Below are 13,220 nucleotides of genomic sequence, written 5' to 3'. Positions count from 1 at the left end.
TACTCTAAATTAACCCTTATCCAAAAAATAGAAGAGCCTCTGAGCACGCGCTCTAGTCTTCTCTAATTCAGGAATTTGCTATCAAACATGGTGACGTTAACACATATCATTCTAATTAACCTCAAATTTGCACAAATATGTCACAAACATGGTGACCTTGATAGGTATCATTTTTTTAAGACAGATTTCACTTTTTTATTGGGCTTAGAAACCAACTAGTCGCTAACCCGTGCGATGCACGGGATAGTTAAACAAAATTTATACACATTCACCTTTATTGGTACAATCAGTTGAAAACAATTCTAACTAATACCCAAATGTAAGAAACACATTGACTTACTATTTAAAGTAGCATTCTGAAGAATTTACACATATTGTGCAACTGAGCCTTAAAATTTAATTCCTGAACACCGCAACTCCATAAAATTCATACTAATAATAATATTTTATGGTTGCACAGACTATTTTTTTAGAGCGGTTGATCTCAACATTGGCGTGCATTTAATCTTTCACTAAAAGCGAAGGGAAGTAGATCATGTGCATACATCTTTATGAGCAATTTTTGGCAGTCAGGCATAACAAACGTGTAACCATTTTGTCCTATTCCTACCATCTAAGAACATATCCTCTCTTATAAGTTGATGATGCCAAGTTTTAACATATCCTCTCCTTTTTTTTTTCTTTTTTTTTTCCCCCAAAGAAATAAAAGGACTTTAAAGACATGTCCAATTTGTTAAAATGCAAGTGCTTCAAGCCATAAAAAGATTTAATGAAAATTGCAACTCCATGAATTGAATTTGCTAATGGTATTAACTATTGGCTATTAATGCGATTATTAAGCCGTACCACATTGAACATGTTTCTTTATCAAAATATATAAACAAACTAACCTTACAAAAGCTGAACTTTATAAGCTAAAATCTATACCGTGAGTTGTAGATCTTGAATGCTATATCGTGCATTTAGGGCTTCCTACATCTGGAGAGAGAGTTTGCAGAAACCAAAGAAAATCTCTCTATAGCTTAAGAAACACAATATACTAAAATCAAAGAGAGAAAATTTTCGGAGGATAAAATATTATAGATAATTTAAAAGAATTTTGATTTAATTCCTGAACACTGCAACTCCATAAAATTCATACTAATAATAATATTTTATGATAGTGCAGTTAGAATTTTGGTTTAATTCTTGAACACTGAATTGGAAATTGATTATATGAGTATTCAATGGTGAACAAAGTACTATGTATTAATTAATATATAAACAAAACTAACCTTACAAAAGCTGAACTTTATAAGCTAAAATGTATACCGTGCATTGTAGATCTTGAATGCTATACCGTGCGTTTAGAGCTTCCTGCATCTGGAGAGAGAGAGTTTGCAGAAACCGTGACTTTATATTTCTTAACTTGAGAGGGGTAAGGTTGCTAGGATTTTGAGTAGTTATAATATTTTTATTTTGAGAGTTTGCAGAAACCGTGGTTTTATATTTCTTAACTTGAGAGAGGAGTAAGGTTGCTAGGGTTTTGAGGAGTTAGCTTTATATTTCTTAACTTGAGAGAGGGATAAGGTTGCTAGGGTTTTGAGGAGTTATAATATTTTTGTTTTTATTTTTTTAAATATTGTGTTGACGTGGAAAATTGTGGTGCCTGTAAAGGCTTCGGTTTTATATATATATATATATATATATATAGAGACTAGGTTAAACATCATATACCTTATCGTCAAAAGAGAGAAAGGGCTCTGAACGCGACGAAGTTTGAACTCGTTGCTTCGCTCTCTGATCTGCCACTCCACCACCATGATTTCTCGTTTCGAAGCTAAGCCGAAGCCAAACCCGACCCACTCGAGTTGTTAGCTGAGACTGTGTGTCGTCATTGTGAAATGGGTAAATCAACATCCTCTCTTCATTTTTTTATATGCAATCGTTTGATTATTAGAGTAAGCCTTCCATTTCGTGCTTTTACTTCTCGTTATTGTTCTACTACTAGAGAAAATGCGAAAACCCCATATTAGATTCAGAATCAGTTGTTGAAATCTGTGAGAGATCACTGCAAATCTGGAACCTTTAAGAATCTTGATCATGCCTTAGGTCTGTTTGATACAATGCTTCACATGCACCCTTTGCCTTCCATTCTGAATTTTAATCACATGTTTAGTTCCATTGCAAGAATGAAGCATTACTCTGAAGTCATTACTCTAATTCAATGAATGGAATCATTCGGAATCTCGCCCGATGTTTATAGTCTCACTGTTTTGATTAATTGCTTCTGCCTTTTGAACCGGGTCGATTTTGGATTCTCTATCTTAGCAACAATTTTGAAGCTTGGCTATCAGCCAGACTGTATAACTCTCAACAATCTTGTCAAAGGCCTCTGTCTTCAAGGTAATATTTCTGGAGCTGTGAGTTTGGTAGAGGAAATGGAGAAGAAAGGGTATGAGCCTAATGTGATTACTTATGGAACAATAGTAAAAGGTCTGTGAAAGATTGGCCAGACTGGTGTGGCTATTAGGTTGCTTAGGATGCTTGAAAAAAGGAATTTTGATCAAAATGTGGTGCTCTCTACCACGGTCATTAACAGTTTATGTAAGGACAAATTGGTAGCTGAGGCTTTGAACCTTTTATCTGAAATGATGAGTAAAGGCATTCAGCCAAATGTTGTCACTTATAGTTGCGTAATTCAAGGACTATGCAATTCTGGCCGGTGGGGGGAGGTTGCTACCTGGTTGAATGAGATGGTTCAAAGGAAGATCATGCCAAATGTGCGAACCTTCAACATATTGGTGGACATGCTTTGCAAGAAAGGGATGTTGACTGAGGCAAAAGAAGTTTTGAAGTGATGATTCAAAGAGGCATTGAGCCTAACAAAGTCACTTACAATTCTTTGATTGATGGTTATTGTTTGCAAAACCAAATGGATGAGGCAGTTGAGGCATTTAAAATGATGGTTGAGAAGGGTTTTTCACCTGATTTGTTTAGCTATAACATATTGATCAATGGATATTGCAAAAGTAAACAAATTGATGAGGCAATGCGTCTGTTTCATGAAATGTCCAACAAGGGAATTATTCCTGATGTATGGAATTACAACACTCTTATAGGTGGGTTTTTTTCGAGTGGGAAGAGTCCAAACTGCACTAGAGCTATTCAATACAATGCGAGCTTGTGGCCAACATCCAGATCCCTAGACCTACGCCATCTTGTTAGATGGCTTTTTTAAGAATAGACGAATTGCTGAGGCAATGACATTGTTTTAGGAGATGAAAGACAAAAGGTTGGACTGTGATATTGTGATATATAACATCTTGATTGATGGTTTCTGCAATGCTGTGGAACTTACGACTGCAAGAGAAATCTTTAGTGGTCTTCCGGCAAAAGGATTGCAACCTAATGTCCAGACTTACAATATAATGATCAAAGGATTTTGCAAGAATGGACTAGTTGATGAAGCAAATGAGCTGCTTGAGAAAATGGATAGCAACGGTTGTTCACCTAACAAGCAAACGTATAACACAATAATTCAGGGGTTATTGCAACATAGTGAGACATCAAAGGCAACAAAATATCTCAAAATAATGGTTGACAAGGGTTTTTCAGCAAATGCAACCACTGTAACCATGTTTATTGACTTGCTGTCATTGAATCAAGTAGATGAAAATATTCAAGAATTGCTTCCGAAGTTCGTGTGAAGGTTTTTTAGGTTCTCAAGATCAAGGACAACATTCATATTTAACCAATCACAAGTCATTATGTGAGTGATGTATATTTGCTTCTAGTAAAATTTAATACTTTTTATGAGATGGTATTTCTTTCCAATTCTGTGCACAAGATTGTTTGTTCTGCTTACTGTCTGTTCTTTTATTGTGATTTTGTTTTGCACTCATTTTGTTGCATTAAACCCTTTCTTATGTATAGGTTTTTCAAATTTTTTATAATGTAAAGTTAATGCTAAATATCATACCTTATATAGGTATGCACTTCTCCCTAAACCAACCCCAAAATTCTTAAACCCTTAGTGATTAGGTTCTAGATCAAATTAGTTCTTGAATCAGTTTCAGTTTTACAAACATAGTCTGGTTGTAATTTACTTAGCAAATTTAGTTTTAAAGCAGGTTATGGGTGCTTGCAAGTTAAACTATTGTTTTAAAACCACAAGAGATTGAGCTATGGGACTTCTTAAATATCAATTAGTTTAAGACTTTAAGTTACTGTCTCATTCACTTTCATACCTTTCAGCTGTCTTTCGCCAAAAGGCAGATCTATTTTGAGTCCAACCTTCATAATTCTGATGTTCTGTTTGCGCTTATTATGATTTGCGTGTTACTAGAGATTCTTGAACCTTTATTCATTTGAGGATGTGTAGGATAGCTATTTTAAAGAAAGAGTGCCGTCATTAGTAAATTTTATTTATTTATTTTCATGACATGGTACCTCACCAAGGCAGGGCCCTTTGGACCCGCCCCTAGGGAGTAAATTTAGTTATTTTTATATGACACAAGGACAACAGTGAAACAAGTAGTATAATTAGTTTGGCTCTTTTGGTTGCTTCATGACTCCCTCCCTCCCCCATTAGATAAAGCTATTTCTATATTGGAGTAAACTTATTGTTTTACTTTGTACTGTATGTAATCATATCAACATATTAAGTAATTATTAAGGACTAGGTATTTTCGTTGCAAGTTATTATTTTAGATGATGATATTTATTTTCTTGTATTGGCACTAGGTTGTTTGTTGCTATTCTAGTCTTATTTTTGTGAAAATTATCTTGAACTTCAGTTGATGCAACATTGTGAACATGCAATTAGTTTTTTGTTTTTGTGAAATGACAGAATAATGCTCATGGGGTAATATGGGTGCTTGCTATAGGTCAATTGAATATCAGCCAAAGACCATTGATACTAGCAGATTTTCCTTACTTAGTAGTTAATATTAGAGATCATCTTCTTTCTACTACCACTAATATTCTGACCTTCGATGTATTTGGTATACCTGCAATCCCCTTGTTACAATTACTTGCCTCATATGTAGAGTTTTTTTTTTTCTCACTAAATTTGTCATTAAAGTTTATACACATTTTAGAATATAACATACGTAGCATATACATTCAAATCTATTGATACAATATTATGAAAATGTACAATGGAGAGTCGAATCTTACTTTGGAACTGGAATAGAGTTTAAGGGTTGGGAAAGAGGTAAAAGGTTAGAAGATTGAAATAAAATGTGAATGCAATTTCAAACAAAAAATTTCCTTTATATGTGTGTGTACTGAAATCTTTGGTAAGCAACAGGCTTCTGTGCTGAAACCTTTTTTTTTTTTGGGTGGGGAGGGGGGTTGGGTGGGGGTGGGGGAGATAGATCAAGACTGTACTGAATGCGTGCAAGGCATTTTGTTAGTGCCTTGTAGAAGATTAAAGAATAAAAGATGGGTAGGGTCAGGTTTTGCTTTCATAGATTGAGACGGCAAAAGGATCGTAGCTGGCTGCCATAGTTGGAAACTCAGGACTAGCAGACTATCATCTGTCTGGCTGTTGAAGAAGCTCTGGAGGCAGCAAGAAACAAAGGATTTTAAAGCTTATTATTCTTCTACTAAATCTAAAGCTGTGTCCTTGTTTAAGAATACAAGGCTTCCTAGATGGCAAATTGAAAGAGATTGCTGTAGCAGAAACCGAGTCTTTGTTTTTCGGTTTAGGTTCTTATGTGTTGCTACCACTTTTGCTTTTTGCTAAGCCACTATGACTATTTAAACCAAACCCCAACAACACCCCCCCCTCCCCACACACACACACACAAAGAAGAAGAAGAAAAGATAAGTAAAAAAACAAAAAGAAAGAAAATTGAAAGAGTTTGTTGTACCATACTTGCAAAGAAGAAAATGGTTTATGGATTAGAAGGAATAGTTTAGAAGACTCAAACAAAATGGTGTCGAAAATAAACATGTGCACAAATATCTTTTTTTTTTTTTTTTTGGGTATATGCATATACAAAACGTGTATGGAGTAGTATATAAACACATACACAAATTTTGAGGTGTCAATAATTAGTTTCCTTTACTTCCAATGTTTCATGTACAATTCCATGCATGTATTGAGTTGCACACAGATTTGGATGATTAGGTCATTTGAAATGCCATTATTAATTTATTTTGTTCATTGTATATTTTTATAATGTTAGGATGCTTGAATGTTGCCATTCAATCAGCAGGTGTTCATAAAAATAAAAAGAATTGTATGTTCAACAAGTACTGTTGCAGTCACTAAGGTTTTTGATTCTGCCATCATCTTTTTAAAAAAATCCAAAAATAAAAAATTTGGAGAAACAATTTTAAAGTTATTGGCCATTTGAACTAAGATAGCCATTACATGAGCTGTCCTATTTACAAATGTATTGGAATTAGTTAGACCAAATCTTAATCATCAGTAATATTTGGGATTAAAGCAGAAAAAATATAGGTAAATTTTGAATTCATGTATTGGCCTTTGCGTTTTTTATTTTTATTTTCAAGTTTAGGAGGGAATTGTGGTATGATGAGTTGAAGGTGTTGGTTCAAGTCCTGCTAAATTGGGTAGATTTCAATTTTTATCATTGGAAAAGTCTTGTTCTAATGACTACATAACCTAATTATACTTTTACTTTATATTGTTTATGGTTTGGTGGGTGAAGGTTATTTAGTTTCTCAAGATCAAAGAAAACTTTTATATTTTAATCTATCACTAGTCATTTGAGTGGTATATTTGCTTTGAGTAAAATTCTAAACTTATTACGAGATGGTATTTCTTTTCATTTATATGCCCAAGATTGTTTATTCCTTTTACTGTTCAATATTTTGTCACAATTTTCTTGTGCATGCATGTTGTTGCCAAACCTTTTGACTATAGCCATTGGGTGTATTATAATGCCCTCTTAGGTGGATACTCAAAAGTCCCTAATTCGAGACTTGATTCATAGATCTTATTTCTTGTACTAGTTAGCTATACTATGTTCCAACCCTTATTCAAAGTTTTCCAATCATAAAAACTAGTATTCTAATTCAAGTATAGCCGAAATATCAAACCTTCAATTGGTATCCTCCTCTCCCCAGACCAGCCCCAAGATTCTTGAATTCTTAGTGATTAGGTTCTTGACCAAATTATATCTTGAATCAGTTTCAGTTTTACAAAAGTAATCCAGTTGTAATTAGCTGACCAAATTTAGTCTGAAAATAGGTCATGGGTACTTGCAAGTTAAACTATTGTTTTCAAACAACTATGGATTGAGCTGTCGGACCACTGCAACCATGTTGGTTGACTTGCTATCATCTAGTCATGCTGATAAAAATATTCAAGAATTGCTTTAGAAGTTTGTGTAAAGGTTTTTTAGTTTATCAAGATCAATATCAGGGGCAACTTTCATATTTTTACTCATCACAACTCAATATGTAAGTGATGTGTATTGGCTTCATATAAATTCTATAATTTTTACAAGCTGATATATCTTTCCATTTATGTCCATAAGACTATTTGTTCCTATAACAGTTTCATCTTTTGTTGCAATTTCGTCGTGCACTCATTTTATTGCTTTGAACCTAATTTCTCCAATATTGTTTTTCAAATTTTGGTTGATTGGCAGTTGCTAAGTGTCCTGTAAAGTGTGGCACTTTTGTAGTTATATGTCCATTGGCTACTTGAATTAATGTTTTTGGGACTCACATCTAGTGATTCTCTTCCAATGTTTATAGATTATCTTCTCTTATGTACAACGTATTAAGTTTTCTTTGTACTTTGTTTGCTGCTTTGTGTCCTTCTTGCATGAAGTAGTCCTCTTATATTCAAAAAAAAAATTTTATTTGCCAAATGGATGATTGTTGCGTGTCACAAAAAAAAAGGGTTCTGGACAGTTGTGAAATGAAAGTAGGGAAAAATGGAATTAGTTTGATGCATTTATGAAATGCTAGAAAGTTTATTTGCAATTGGTGATATTATGTGGGAAGGGGAGGAGGTACTAGTTGAGCTTGAGCTCATTGGAAGGAGAATTGACAAGTCTTTTTAAGTATTTGGACTTAAATCTAAATTTTGAGAAAAGATCTGTGATGTTTAAAGTCAGTGGACAAAATCTCTAACAAACTCCACAACTGGAAGGCCAAGCTTTTAACCAGGCTGGTAGGCTAACTCTAATTAAATCTGTATAATTCCATCTCTGTTATCTCTTTTCTTGTTTAGAAACTCTTGATTGGAAAATCTGTGAATTCTGATGGGGTCATACTAGCAGTAAAAGGAAAATTCCAAAATACTCACTACAGCTAGCTTTTTGAGTAGAAAAACCCGATGGCTCTCCCATCTCTAATGTAAAGTTAATGCGATCTGTCCTTATTCTAGAAAATGATAGTAATAGTATGAAGTCTTCAGATATTTCCTCTTCTGTAGACAATTGACTGAGGGAGGTTAAAACCAAACCATGCTTGGGGATAGAATTGATTGAAAATGGTTAAAGTTGTGGAGTATCAATAGTTAAAGAGAATTCTATTAATTTTTTTGGAATATTTGTACAAAAGGCACTACTTATTAGATCCGCAAGAAGGATAAAAAATAATTATACTAAGCTTGAGCCTTGTGTTTTGGCTTGGAGATCATTATCATAAATATTGTATATCACCTCCATCCCTACATCAGTGGAGGATAAAACTGACTAATGGGGGTAATGATATTTGTAAGGAATATCTTGATTTTTCATTCATTTTTGCAGGAAAAGTTATAAAACTTGTCGTGTTTTAGGTACAAATCTGATATTTAGTGAATGCTCATCAATGTTGAAGCTGTCCTAGTCTTCTGCATAATTTTTGTTTTTGCACTTGCAAGGAAGCCTTTGATAGGCAACAATAATCTATAAAGGGGAAGCTAAATCAAGGCCTTGTGGAATGAATGAGCTGACAAGGTATTCATTTAGTGTCAGATTGTAGATCAAAGAATAAAATATAAGCAGGGCTAGGTTTTGTTTGCAGAGATCAAGTAAGACAAAAGAATCTCAGCTAGCTACCAAGGTGGCGATCATCTGTTTGGCTGTGAAAGAAGCTCTGGAGGCAACAAAAAACAAAGGATTTACAAGGTTGTTACTCTTCTAGCTAATGTTGAAGCAGTGGCCTTATGGTAGAATACAAGGCTTCCTAGATAGCAAAATGCAAGCAGTCGTGAAGGATGTATGAAACAGAGGCTGTCAAATGGAAGAAATATGGTTAAGAAATTAGAATGTTCAAAAACTACAAGATACTGGGGGGGCATATTTTGGGAGTGGCTATCCGTGATGGTGGGTGTCCTTGTATTGGGGCTATGTGTGCAAGCATAGCAGCAGGCAATGATTGGATTGAAGAACAGGCTCTAGGATTATGCAGTGCAGGGGAGCTGGGGCATTTCATTTCTTAGTTGGGATTTTTGTGTACTACTACCACTATTGTTTTTCGTTTTTTGTTTACTGTTTTTGTACTCTTGACTGTGAATATTATCATTATTTTTTATTTAGAAAAAGGGAGATTGTTGTAGCATACTAGCAAAGTTGAAAGTTATTTCTGGATTAGGAAACAGGGAAAATTATAAGAGAGTAAACAAGCTGCAGTCGTATACACACCAATATACATCAATGTATATGTGTTTATACATATAAGTCGACAATATATATACAAAGATATGTATGTGTGTCGTATTCCAAATGAAGCTCATGATAAAGTCATTAATATATACACACACAAATATTTTCAAACTCCCAAAGAAAATTATTAAGTCTATTGCGCAAAAGTTTAATCATTTTCTTTGTAGGGGTACAAGTCAACATGTTTAAGAGGTTTAATCATTTTTTCCCTCAAAATTAGGAGCAACAATGTATTTGGATGGTTTCAAAAAAAAAGAAAAAGAAAAAGTAAATAGTACTCCAAAGGTATACCAATTAACTAATAGTGCTTGTTCTCTGGTTTGACTGAAATATAAGTTGTCTACTTATGATTTAAAATTTGATACTTTACTCACCTAAAGTTTGACCAAAATTTAAGTTGCACGTATAGTTTGAAATTCTATGATGCAAGTGTTCCGATGGATAGTTTTTTATCTTATTTAATCTTTTTTTTTGGGTTTTTGTAGTAGAGAGACATAAAAGTAGAGTAAAATTACATATTTAGCTCTCTTTTTAACCAAGGTGGGTTATAAAAATTTTACTGAGCAAACCTCAGGTAGGTAAGGTGTCAAATTTCAAATTACATGTAGACAACTTAAATTTCGGTCAAACCACAAATAAGTAAATTATAATTTTCCCAAGCTAATAATATATTAGTATAATATATTTTATACTAATTTTTGGTTTTTTTTTTTTAAACAACTATGTAATATAAAACAAAATAAATTTAAAAAAATCTAAAATAATTTTATTTTGTTTTGTTTGGGCTCTTTAACTAAACAATATTTCATCCAAAAAAGGAATGGGCTTGAACGAGCTTCCCATTAACAAATACAAATCATTCTCTCACTCTGACTTCCTTATACTCACAAATTGGAGACAAAAAATATATATTTTAAAGGAAAATAATATATATATACTCACACACACAAGATTCATCACACGCACTTTGCGTGTGTAATAATGCTCTTATTTATTTATTTTAGGTTTAGTGAAATAATGTTTAAAAGTGAGATAAAGATAGTTTCTTAATTTTTTAAGATTTTGATAATAGTTTGAAACAATGTTATTAAACTCGGCCCGGCCTAACTGGTCGAACCGGTGACCTGGTGACCCAGCGCATTAACTGGGTTGGGTGATCAATTGGATCGGAAAAGTATGTGACCCGGTCAAAATCGGTGCAACCCAGTGGGTTTTAAGCAACCCGTGTGACCCGGTTGGGTTTTATTAACCCAACCGAGTTTGCGAATTGTGCAAAATTACATTAATAAATCCACTTTATTGACTCTTTCATTATTTAGATGTTTGATAATATGATAATTTAAACAAGAGAAAACCTAAAAACTCCAAAAAAAAGCACTGTTGCCTACGCCCTGCCTTACAAATTCACACTTTGTACTTTGTATGTGTACTATTTTTTAGTTTTCACAATTCTCAAAAACCTACTACTATGGGTTACTACTGTGCATAAATTTTTTTATGCTTTGAAGTCTAAATAGATGTACTTGGCCAACAATTAGCATGTAAGTATGACCATATAACTCTATGCCACCAACTATCTTCTTTTGCTTAGGGTTTTGTTTATTTATTTTTTATACTTTATTTCTTGATTGCTTTTTAGTTTTAACATCTTTGGTTTTATTTATTTTTTATTTTTTGTTGTGTATAGTGTGAGTGTGTGAAATTGTTTCTTCTTTGAGTTTTGACTATTTTGTTGCTTTGAATTTGTTTGTTGCTTTAGGTTTTAGCTGACCTTAACTTTACTGACAAATATAAATTAATTTGTTTGTTTCTTCTAATGCTATTGCTTATGAAATATTAATTTTGAATTATAATGGCGAGTTTAAGTTAGGCATATGCCTTTTCCCCCCCCCCCCCCCCCTTTTTTTTTTTTTTAATTTACATATCAGGTTATGATTTCTCAAACTTGATTATATATATATATATATAATTTTTAATTTTTTTTTATTTGACCCTACAGTTCAACTGATGACCCATTGGTTGAACTAGTGACCTAGTAACCCAACTTATAGACTAGGTCAATGTTTGGTCTGAGTTTAATAACTATGTTTTGAAATCCTAAAACTTAGGAACTCTTTAGTAAATTACTCTTTTAACCAAATTGTGTTTTTAAATTCAAAATTATTGAACTAAAAGATAAGGGTATTTTAGAGGGTTTAAGAATTTGTGTTCGTGTATTTTAGTATGCAGAATATTAGAAACCAAACTGGAAATCCTTTTATTAATAGTGTATATATATATATATATATATATTTTTTTTTTAGAATTTAATTAGATTTAGACATTTCGGTTTTTGTACCCAATAATTCTCTTGCCACAAAATTTAAAAAATTAGATGGACAAGTGGCACAAAATTGAGAATTTGATTGGAATTTCTCTAAGTTTTGGCTTTTAATATATATATATATATATATATATGTATATATATATACACATACACACATACACACAGACACATATATGAATTCAAATTATACATAGTTTAAGAAATAGACATTTTTTAAGTCATAGATGAGTTTTACTCTCTCTCTCTCTTAATTTTTAATTTTAGAACGTTTTAAATAAAAATGATTTCACTCTTTTTTTGCCCTTTTTTTTATTAAGTTTTTAATGGTTATTTTATATTATACTCTTTAACTTTTGCATAGCATTAACTCATCTAGAACAAAAATTTTAAAAACTTAAAAAGGACACGTGGTGTAAAATTAGATAACAATTGGAATCCGATTTAGAATCTAATTGGATTTTCTCTCAGTATTGACTTTAATTATTTATATAGTTACAGATGAGTTTATCTTTCTCTCTCTCTCTCTCTCTCTCTAATTTTTTATTTTATTTTTATTTTTGGATATTCACATGAGTTTATTCTTTTTATTATTATTATTATTATTATTATTATTATTGGGTTTTTGATGATTTATTTATATTAGACTTTTCGTCTTTTGCACATTATTAACTCACCTATAACAAAAAGGTTAAAAACTTAAATAAGACACATAACGTAAAATTAGACAACAATTAGAATCTAATTTGGAATTAAATTAGATTTTCTCTTAGTTTTGACTTTAATTATATATATAGATTACAATTACACATATATAGGTTCAAATTATACCTAGTGTAAGAGTTAGACATTTTTTAAGTTATAAATGAGTTTTACTCTCTCTTTTTTAATTTTAATTTTTTTTATATACACATGAGTTTATTTATTTATTTTATTTATTGGGTTTTTGATAGTTTTTTTATTTTATACTAGCCTTTGAGCACGTGCGTGAGTGCGTGCTCAGAGGTTCTTCTATTTTTTGGATAAAGATTAACAATTTGCATTTATTATAATTTGGGATTTCTACTTTTTCTAATCACAAAAAAAAAAAAAAAAAAAAAAATTCTAAGGGTGTGATGAAGAAATTATTTCCCCTATAAATGCATAAATCAATACTACCAAGAATTTAGGAAGATACCTGTTTGCTCAACGAATGGTTTGAGTCAGCGCGTGCTCAAAAGCTCTTCTATTTTTTTAGTAAAGATTAATAATTTGCATTTATTATAATTTGGGATTTC

Source organism: Quercus lobata, chromosome 4 (assembly GCF_001633185.2).
Source record: "Quercus lobata isolate SW786 chromosome 4, ValleyOak3.0 Primary Assembly, whole genome shotgun sequence".
NCBI classification, from domain to species: domain Eukaryota; kingdom Viridiplantae; phylum Streptophyta; class Magnoliopsida; order Fagales; family Fagaceae; genus Quercus; species Quercus lobata.
The sequence above is the reverse complement of the archived record's forward strand: the minus strand, read 5'-3'. Positions refer to the sequence as shown.